A 9,696-nucleotide genomic window follows, 5' to 3' on the forward strand; every position below is an offset into this window, starting at 1 on the left:
CCAATGTGCTGACCTGACCAGGGCCCTCTCGCCCCTCCGAGTGTGGACATCACGCAGCTAATGTGCTGACCTGACCAGGGCCCTCCCACCCCTCCGAGTGTGGATATCACGCAGCCAATGTGCTGGCCTGACCAGGGCCCTCTCGCCCGCTGTGGCCGGGGCATGACCCGCGGTTTCGGCAACCTCTCTCTGCCGCTGTCTCCAACCCCACCCGCCCGCCTGCCGCCGCGCCGCGCTGACAGCTGAGGACGGCGGGTCGGCGGCGACTGATGACAAATGAGAGGTGGCAGACCGCGCGGCGTCCTTTCAGTCCCCGAGCCGCCGCGCGCGAGGCACGGCACGTGCACTGACGGGCCGCGCAGTGGCCTTCTGCGCACTTTCGCCGGCCGGTCGGCGACACTGGGTGACGACAGCAGAAGTGCCCCGGGCGTTGTGACCCCGCTACGGCCGGTGACTGCACGAGCAGTGCGCGTTAGAGGATGGGCGACGGCTACTGACAGGGGTTTGGACGGCGTTTTAGCTGATTGTGTGAGTTTGGGTGGCACGTTTGCTGTAGGGACGGACCCAGTGAATCTTCGGAAGGAGACGCGCCAATGGAGTCGGCGCTACTAGCTGCTTCAATGATACTTTGCAGCCGACGTCCCGCACATTTCAAGGCACTAATGTGTCATGACTCTGTGTCATGACTCAGTGTCATGACTCTTCGTGGTGACTTCAAGCTGAAGGGTACTCTCCCTTGGTTGTAATCTTGCTCAGCTCCGAATGAGCTCAAGAAAATAGCCAGCATAAGCCTACTGCATCGACCGTGCGCGTACACACCTGATCGGGCTCAGGTGCGCAATGCGAGCTAATGCAGTGACCTGAAGAGTGCGATTTCTGCCCGTGATGCAGCGAAGCCCGCGGGTCTTGTAAAAATGTGACGCCTGCATAAGCACAATAGTCGGCAGGACAACAGATGGATTTGCCCGTTTTCGGCCGTTTTCACGTTTTGTATCTTAGGCCAGCAGCTAGAGCATGTAGATGCGCATACTCGATTTCAAAGCGCTGGTCGACGCGCCGTCGTAGATTAATGTGGACAACACGAATTTGTGCGACGCACGGTGGTGCCGATAACCGTCAAGCAATTCGGGAACGTTAACATTTCGAAAAACGGCGCCGAATACAACCCATTGCTGTTGAAACTATAACCAGCATAGAAACGAACTTTACATCATCCATGCACTAATTCATTGCCTACATCCCCCCCCCGCACTTACTAGTCATTCTGTTCACTGTCACGTCCATGCATCAGCTTTACCTGAAGGGTCGCAATTCCACATTTCCGCGTGATCAAAACTCGACCGTTCGGGCGACCGGTCGCCGACGGCCAGCACTTTAAAGGGAGTGTTCAACATCCATGTGGGGTTTCGAACCGAATAAACCATCTTAAAGACCTTCCGGTGCTGTTCACAACCACCTTAAAACGTAAGCCCCTCTAATTTCTGAGCTAGTCGCTCACGAAAATGGGGAAAGGTATATGTAGAACAGTTTTCAAAGTCACCTTGGCATTCATGCCGTAATAACGTCATTCAAATTCTGTCATTCGATAAGCCATGTGGTGATCAAGGCCAAGAAAGATATTGTTGTCGATTCGTTTATATCTTGCGTTCATGAGCACACTTCCCAGATATAACGGCCGCCAATCGATTCTCAAATTTGTGCAAGGTACGATGACGCAGTCAAACCGCGACGCATTGAGGAGGATATGTATTAAACAGAGAACTGTGCTGTCTAGAAGAAAAAAAACATTTTTTTCACTTAAAAAGTATACCAACAGCTATAAGTGGGCTTGTTTCATCATATCTGATGCCTGCTCAAATGTGAAACATTCCCTCAAGTAAAACAAAGAGACGCGCGCACGCCGTATATGGCCGGCGTCCGGCAGCCGTCAGTCACCCATTCAATCATTCGTTGACGCGAGAAGGATGAGGTGCAGTGACAATGGAATTCAGCTCTTGAATGCCTTGCATTCCGAAATTTGGAAAAAAAGCAAGCGCTACTGAGCGAAGAATCACCTGCAAAAGATGCGATGAATGGAGTTTTGAAATGCAGCTTCTGTAAAACGACGCCCCCGCTGCTACTGCAGTACAACACGTCCGGAGCCTCGCGGGCGTGGGTTTGAAGTACGACACGTCCGGGGCTTCGCGGGCGTGGGCTTGCAGTACGACAAGCCTGGGGCTTCACGGGCGTGGGTTTTGGGGTGTTTGCAGTGGGGCAGCACATCAACATTGCAGCTGCATTGAGCAAGTGACGGCGGTAAAATTAAGACGATCTGACGTTTGCAGTGTTGCCAAGTACAGCCTTTTTGTAGCTTTTGGATGTTTAATAACATTTAATCCGCAGTGAAAATCTGGAGAGGAATGTTTGAAAGCTAGACAATAGAGGATTTTGTTTTGGTAAGCAGATCGTTGGTAAGTGATGCTCGCGGACAATTTATGTTACTGCCTTGCTGCTGCCTCATCGGCTTCGATGCTTGGCTATAGGCATGCAATCGGTAAGTGCTATGCCATCGCTTTCTCCGGTCTTGATAGGAACTTATCTGTGGGGTTACTACTGCTTCTGGAAACAGATGAAATGGAGTTTTGATGGCAATGCGTCAACCACCTTTCACCACGTACATGCATGTAAAAAGGGAGGTGAATGGGCGAGCCGTCCCCCTCCCCCCCCCCCCCCCCCGATTTCCGTCCAGGTTGGAAGTGATTCACCCCATGCTGCTGCACGAAAAACCGGCTTACAGGTGACGTCTGTTTTCCATCGTTACAGTGCGTCTCTCGTAGTCAGCACACCCGGTTCCCCACCAGGCGTCCAGGCAGCAGAGATCGGATCGGCCAAGAAATTCCTTCGAACGATGATGGGCGCAACCCAAAATGATGCCAACAAGTCGTTCATAGAGTGCCATATTTTTCTCCGCGCTCTTACAAAAAATGAGCTGCGTCGTCAAAAGGTGAGCTCCGTCGTCTAGAAAAGCAAGCCCGCAAACACTTCTTATCACCATTCCAGCGGCTTAAAATCATTCTTTCCTCAACACTAAAACACTTCTGCAACCGAAAATTTTGAGGTTTAATTGTGAGGTCCTGGAAGTAAATCAACGAGTCCAGTACCCAGGGAGAACTCATCAGTTGAGGGTAGGTTAGGTGATCTTAGTTGGCTCAGCCCCAAACCGATTTCAGATAGTGACACCCTATTCCAAGGAAGGATGGCAACACTTCATGTAAATTGTAAGGTGTAATACATTTGCGCAAGGGTGTCGGTAACTAGTGGTACTGGAATATCATCCAGTGCATATTTACCCCGATCGGTTAATAATGCCATTTCTCAAGCGATTCAGCGAACACGCCGAACAGCATTTGTGACGGTTTCACTCGACGAGGCTCACTCCGGTACCCATACCAGGGATGCTCACTCCGGTACCCACACCGGAAAGGCTCACTGCAGTACCTATACCGGAGAGGCTCACTCCGGTACCCATACCAGGGAGGCTCACTCCGACGCTCATACCAGGGAGGCTCATTCCTGTACCCATACCGAACAGGCTCACTCCGGGACCCACACCGGAAAGGCTCACTGCAGTACCTATACCGGACAGGCTCACTCCGGCACCCATACCAGGAAGAATCTTTCCGGTACCCATGCCAAGGAGGCTCACTCCGGTACCGATACCGGAAAGGCTCACTCCGGCATCCATACCAGGGAGGATCTTTCCGGCACCCATACCAGGGAGAATCTTTCCGGTACCCATGCCAGGGAGGCTTACTCAGGTACCGATACCGGAAAGGCTCACTCCGGCACCCATACCAGGGAGGATCACTCCGGTACCCACACCGGAAAGGCTCACTGCAGTACCTATACCGGAGAGGCTCACTCCGGTACCCATACCAGAGAGGCTCACTCCCTGCACACCGGAATAGCAAATTCGACTTCAGTCAATACCATACCCCGAACCCGAGAAGTCGCCAGATGATCCTTTGCATTGCATAACCGAACGCAGGAGTATGCATGGCAAGTAACACATGCTTGTCTGTGTACTTGTGGCAATGTGTATGTCTCCGGTACCATTTGTTTGCACTGCAAGCAATTCACATTATTACTTTCCCCAAAACCTTGAAACAATAAGCCTTTGAATAATAACCAGAGGTCTGCCAGGCAGAATTTCAATATTGAAAAAGCTTATCATAGATGTACACAATTATAATGAATTAATGCCATTTCGATAAATATACCTAGGCAGAATCAAGAAATTCCGGAATATCTTGAGAATATAACCAGCCGGGTAAAAGGACATCTGCAGCTCGCGTAAAGTTGGAGTAGCGGCTTTCGGAAAATTTGATGCATTGCTTCAAGGCCTTGGATAATATAGTGGAATGTTTCAATGAATATTTCCTCAGTGAACACACACCGAAACCTTCCATGAAATCAAATGTCTGAGTACGTAGTTACACCCCTTTAGTTTGAACGTGCGTAGAATGATTACTGAAGCGCTAAGGCGATGCGCTTCTTTGTGACTTGCAAGAACAATTCAAGCAGTTTGCTGGTTGAGCTTGGAAGCAATTGTTAAGCCGTCGCAGACGTGAATTTGGCATTGGCGCGCTGTTCGAGCGCGGACATGTGACATATACAGCAGCCCCTGGTTACGACTGATCTCGGGGGGGGGGGGAGGGGTGGGACAGGAGGGTTGGATTCGATATGACAGGAAGGCTGCACTGCCATCGGTATCCCTTCATCAAATTTGGCTTTTCATCATGCCGTTATCTTCTCGCACACTGCGATACTTTTACCGGAAATGTATGCCAGTGCGCACAGTCGGAGATGCAAATATGTCTGCGCAGGAGTCGAGCAGGAACCGCACCCCTATGCAGAGTCTCACTTTCGCCGTACGTGACCCGGCTGTAGGCAGCGAAGGCGGCGAAGGCGGCGCGTGTCGGCCCAGCTGTCCATGGCCAAAGAAGAGGAGCGGGCCGAGCCGGCCGTGATGGAGCGGACGCGTGCCGCGAATACGGAGCACCCGAGGCGCTGAGACAGCTGAAGACGTTCGCAGCGGCCGGCCAGCTGAGGGGTCGGCCGCCCTCAGAAGCGCGGTATCGATTAGCCCTCCTGCAAGCTGTGCTGGAGGAAGACGAGCGCCGCACACGGGACGCGAAGAAACGATGAAGGCTTCCATGAAAGCCATTATTGTGGAAGCCTTCTTCACCAGCTGGGCCTTGTGCAGGCCCATGATGTTGGTGCAGCGGCTGTTCACACCTCGGCACGGTGTTCCACACGGGACAGCTCTGTTGGCTATTATTTGGAAGTCAATTAGTTAATGTAGACACTGAATCAGCAAAAACAACTTTCATCCTCTTCTAAGCTTTTTAGGTGCACATCCGGGTATTTATATCCTTTACCGGTTCTCGCGCATCCGTAAGTTCGTGCCTATGTAAAAGCGACAACATTGCTTATTATAAGCGCAACAATCAAAACTGAGCTGAATGCTAAACTGAAGTGGACGGTCGTAAATTCATGTTAAATTAGTGATGGGAATCGCGGCACGCTTCTGCAAGACATTTTGTATGTTTCTTTCGGCCATGAGTATTTTCCTTACGCTGGAATAATTCTGGGGAGTTTTGTCTTTACCATGGAAGATGTGAGAGGCGGGCATCTGATAGGGGCATTTTTATCACGGCAGCATTTTAAGCCAAAGGTTAGGCCGAAGATGAGGCGCAAATTTGGTAATATTCCGTTTGTTAGAGACTTGTTATGGTTCAAAGGCTGTTCCTAAAATTCTTACCTCCAGCTCCTTGCCGAAGAAACGAAGTGTTAAGTTTAGGATTGAGCCCATTCCATTTACAAATTCAGTTCAATTTGTTCCTGCTGAGTGTTGGAGCATGCTCATTCACCCATACAATTCGTTTTCCTCGATGCATGCGCAACGTGCATAACTTCAGCAGTTCCCGCGCGCAGGAAATGACGAGTAGTACGTCTATGTAGTTGACAGTAAATGTCTTTTGTCCAAAAAATTATCACGTTCGGTCATTAAATCATGTAGTTAGCGATCTTCTACGACGCAAAAGCCGGGTTTCTCCTTCACCAATGGCCCAGGAACGATACTTCAGCATAATGATGGTGATAGATCCGTGGCGTGACGTTCTACTTCCTTTTTAAAAGCATGTTTTTGGGTATTTTCAAAAACGATGACTCCAATCATTAAGTTGAATTCAAGTAGATTGGTTCGGGTCAGTCCAAATCATTCCCTCTTAATCCAATAAGTCTTATGCGCAGATGTGGCGCATGCACTTCAGCATTCGAAACACGGAATGAACCAAGAAAGAATTAGACTTGTTGGCAATAGGCAGTGCAAGCTTTAAGATAGTTGACTGAACAGTAAAAAGGTAAATGAAAACCTTAAGCTAGATCGCCGAATAGCGCAGATTATTACACAGCCGATCACAAATAATTTGTCGTTTGTGAGTTGTACTGGCACAATCCGTTCAGTCGCACGCGTGCTTCCCTGCACAACTCCAGGCCGGGAATGCGTGCATGTCATTTTGCATACATGTAATATCATTCCCTTCAATATGGTCTTCTCATTACGTTAAATGTGTAAGAATGAACGAAAATGGTTCATGTGTTTCGTCTGTTTTTCCCCGACGAGCGGAATACGCCATTCGACACAGATTCAAATAGCCCAGATGGGCCTGCATGTGGATGAGGATTACACGGTGGGTAGTCTTGTTGCGATCAGGTTACCAAGCTCCTCACAAAGCCTCCGAGTAATGCAGAGAACTTAAATTTTTGAGAGCTGTCGGACTCGCAGGCTTTGGCCGGTCTGCAGCTTTAAGTTCCGTAGGCATGGAAAGGTGGCGTTTTGATTGCAAGATAGCCTCATCTTTTGCGATTTGTGGCGTTGTAATGCAGCTGGCTCATTTTACATTGATGCTGTACCGACCACCCTATCCCATGCACCACTTATGACGAATCCGTTTATTGCTAAGAGGCTTGCCGTGAATTCTTGGCACTCTCTCCCGCGACTACTCGGACCATACCCCACCAAAAACGGACCATACCCCACCAAAAACGGACCATACCCCACCAAAAACGGACCATACCCCACCAAAAATACATAAATGAAGTAAGAACCTCGAGGTGGAAGGAAAGACTTAAATGATAGCTGAGTCGATAAAGAACAGGAATGATACTGAAGCTGAACTGCCAACACAAACAGCTACAAATTCTGCAGCCCACAGCTACAGGACTGCTGGGGGTGGGGGTGGGGTAGAGGTGGGTGGGCTGAAATATGAATGATAATCTGCATGAGCCAAATATTTCATCACTCAAACGGTGCAACACAAAGTTGCCTGAAGGTGGGCACTAGCGCAATGTTGTGCGGTCCACTCCACATGCGTTCCATAATTCCTAGCTGTTTACGGAGCACAACAAGCTAGCATTAGGCTTCCTTTACCAATGGTGCAATCACGTTTTTAAAACTCTTACATCATGGCAAAAGCCCAATATCAGCAACAAAGTGAAATCCAGTCCGACCCAAATTTGTTTCATTTTTTGCCACAGATGACTGCTAAAAAAGTTAGAAATCAGAGCGATGCGTTCTCACTAAGCTGCGCCCCCCCCCCCCCGCCCTTCTTCAGAGCATGCTGACGCGCTTCTGGGTTTGAAGGCTCTCCCGGGCCATCAAGCCCGGGTTTACTACACAGGACCAGAAACAGAGGCTGCAAAGGCTCGACAGCCTTTATCCGAACCAGTGCCGACATCACACCGATCATGTGGTAAGGTCCGGGCGGCACCGGCTAGGTTGGACCGTCACGAACCAGCGGCGACATCACACTGATCATTTGATAAGGTCCGGGCGGCACCGGCTAGGTTGGGCCGTCACGAACCAGTGCCGACATCACACGGATCATTTGATAAGGTCCGGGCGGCACCGGCTAGATTGGGCCGTCACGAATCTGCAGCAGTCGCTTGAAGCTATGAAAAGCCTCTCCAACTGCTGAAGCCATCCACGCCCCTAAAGATTACGAACTTTGCGGTGAAAAGCTCTAGAAACGTAAATCGACGCATAAAAGTTGACAATTATCGTCCAGGGCGTGTGATTAGTGCCCAGAATAGCTCCCCGCAGTGCGTTGCTGCGCTGAGGCGTCCCCAATACCAGACGCAGCCTACAGGGCCGGCCTGCTTCTCCGATCAGCCTTGCTTCTAGCCTGCTTCTCCTTCTTCTGCTTCTCCGAGATCAAAACAGGATTCGATCGGCGTGGGGAGCGACGGCGAGCGACCGGTCCTCCTGGACAGCGGCAACGACAGACGGCATGCCCTCCCGGCATGCAACCAGAACCAATGCACAGGTGGACAACTCAGGAAGATGGGACCAGTGTGGTGCCACGAGACAGGGGAGCCGCCTTCCTCCCAGTGGCCGCTGTTAAGGTGCTCTGTACTTCGCATTTCGCTGACGTCATCAATTGCAGCTGACGTGTGACATCGTAACGCATCGGGTGTATCGTCAACTGCGAAACAAGATGCCCGGTGAAAGATCCTGTTATTGGAGAGAAAAAAAACAGGTGAAAATACCGGAGCAGGCCCATTTCCATCAAACAAGATTAACCGAGTCATGAAGTAACTTATGAAACGCTGTTTGGTAAGAAAACCTAAATTTGCTGCCGTTTGAATATGATCCTGACGAGCTAAATTATTTTGGTCTTTCTGGACATCGCATGCTTACTAGTATAAACGCGAACACTTACATTGGGTAGCATAATGTCACGCTAAGATTTAGGTGCATCCAAAACCCGCCTTGCGTGTAAGCCCATGATGCCTCTACTGTCAACTCTGGGACAGCCTGTCTTGCTTTAAAAAAAGCAACGTCGGCTTGATCACATCGGAAAATAGCTAGCCGGTCACGGTCTTACAAACTTAGCGATATATCCCCAGTTACTTCGAGATCTAAGTCATTTACAATATTCCATAATGTCGGGCTTCAGGTAGCCGCAATCTGTCCACAAACATGATATAACCCTGATGATTGAGCAACATGTTTGTGAACACACTGATGGTACCAGACTTGTGCTTGACATCGTCGTGGGATCGATTCCGATAGGCCGAATCGATCGTTTTGGATCGATCCGTTCCGATCCGGGATCAATGCGATGGCCGAATCGTTTTGCCCAGAATCGGGTTCAGGTTCGATTTTAGTGGTTGCTCGGTGAAATGTGATTCGGAATTGATGCAAATGGTCTGCGACAAAGGCATGATTGATTCCATTCCATTTCTAAAATGCCCGATTCACAAACTCATTAACACGCGCCCTGGTGGCCGACTAGATACCCTTGGCTCGGGTGGGGGGTCAATTTGACCCCTCCCTGAGTTCTCGGGAACTAAGAAAGCTAGAGGCACCAAATTTACAGGGTGTGTTGATCTGTACGTGAACTAAATTAGGTCACAGTTGAAGGTTCCTAGATCATGACCTTTGGGTCAAATAAGGTCAAACAAGGTCAAGTTCCAGGCTGGTCTCCAAAGTGTCCCCAGAACCTAGATAGCCGTTTCTAAGCAAATGTTCACACGCTCATTCAAGGTCAGGGACCTTGTTTGACCTTTTGAAGGTCAAGGTGACCAAAATCATACAAGATTGTTTTGAATTTTGCATTTGACTAAGCGGAAAAGATTACGCTAGCCAGT

This window comes from Pollicipes pollicipes, unplaced genomic scaffold (genome assembly GCF_011947565.3).
Source record: "Pollicipes pollicipes isolate AB1234 unplaced genomic scaffold, Ppol_2.1 Scaffold_4219;HRSCAF=4965_pilon_pilon_pilon, whole genome shotgun sequence".
Lineage (NCBI taxonomy): Eukaryota > Metazoa > Arthropoda > Thecostraca > Pollicipedomorpha > Pollicipedidae > Pollicipes > Pollicipes pollicipes.